The sequence below is a fragment of the Triticum dicoccoides genome, chromosome 3A (assembly GCF_002162155.2).
Source record: "Triticum dicoccoides isolate Atlit2015 ecotype Zavitan chromosome 3A, WEW_v2.0, whole genome shotgun sequence".
Lineage (NCBI taxonomy): Eukaryota > Viridiplantae > Streptophyta > Magnoliopsida > Poales > Poaceae > Triticum > Triticum dicoccoides.
The window spans coordinates 635972777-635974271 of record NC_041384.1 but is presented as its reverse complement, the minus strand read 5'-3'; positions in this window follow the sequence as shown (position 1 = coordinate 635974271).

Genomic DNA, 1495 nt, shown 5'->3' with positions numbered 1-1495 from the left:
AAGGAAGGGGGTGGTACGGCGAGGGAAAGCAGTTCGGCTGGGGATGTCATTTCATATTCCCGCCTTTGACGAGCTTCTCATGGGGCGGCAGTGTAGTAAAAAAAAAACATGAAAAAACACAAAAATGACCCTTTTCAAAAAGTTTTTACAAAAAATAAACCCGATTGAAATATTTCATAAAATGGCACATTTCAATGACGCCCTGATCAAGGGCGCCATGGGTCAGCGCTCACCTGCCATGTTGGAGCGGCTTGGGCGGAGTTGATGGAGAAAACCCCTAGGTCCGAGCGTGACGCCTCATGCCCGAGCCAGATGGCTATGATTCTTCTTCACAATTCATCCTCCCCCTCTCTCCCCCCTCCCAAATCAGTCGCCAAAACTTGTCGATCAGAGCTTAAAAGTGGTGGATTTTCTTCCCTTTCAATTTTCAAGGTATTCTCCTCCCTTTCTCCGTTTTTATTGGAATTTTTTGATTTGGAAAAACTCTAGTTCATCCTCTTTTTCCAAAGAGTAAAATGCATGCACGGTCCTAATTCTTTCACTAAAGTGTCGATTGAGTCCTAATTCTTTCAAAATGCATGTTTGGGGTCCTAATTCTTTTTTAAGTAGTTCATCCGAGGTCCTAGTTCCGACTGACCATCGCCGACTATCCTGCGTGGCGCTTTGATCGCTGCCACGTGGACAAGAGGGCCCAGGCGGGAGCTTTCCCTCGGACGGCGGTTGGGCATTTTATGCAATGCGGCCCTTGTATCATTGCTTTTTTTATTCCCTGTCCTTGGGTCTTCTTCCCTGCTCTCTCCCTCCCTTTGGCATCGTCGCCGCTGCATCACCATGTCTGTTGCCGCAAGCTCGTCTACCGGGAAGCTTCGAGGGAAGAAGGCTCTACAAGCATCGCTTGCACCTTCGGCAGTAGCCCTTCTCTCGTCGCCACAACCAGCAGGGGAGGCTACCATTTTCACCATGCCCTTGTTGTTGAAATAGGTCAACGATTCGTCTTGTGTCAAAATCAGATACAAATCCTGGCAGGGTTTTTCTACAAGTGCCCCGATTACAGTGTAAGATTGCATTTTTGATCAATTTTGTGTTTTGCTTATTTTTTCTTTTCATGTGCGTTTCTTGAAGGAAATATGCCCTAGAGGCAATAATAAAGTTGTTATTTTATATTTCCTTATATCATGATAAATGTATATTATTCATGCTAGAATTGTATTAACCGGAAACTTGATATATGTGTGGATACATAGACAAAACGCCGTGTCCCTAGTAAGCCTCTACTAGACTAGCTCGTTAATGAAAGATGGTTAAGTATCCTAACCATAGACATCTGTTGTCATTTGATGAACAGGATCACATAATTAGGAGAATGATGTGATGGACAAAACCCATCCGTTAGCATATCATATTGATCGTTTGGTTTTATTGCTATTGCTTTCTTCATGTCATATACATATTCCTTTGACTATGAGATTATGAACTCCCGAATACCGGAGGAATA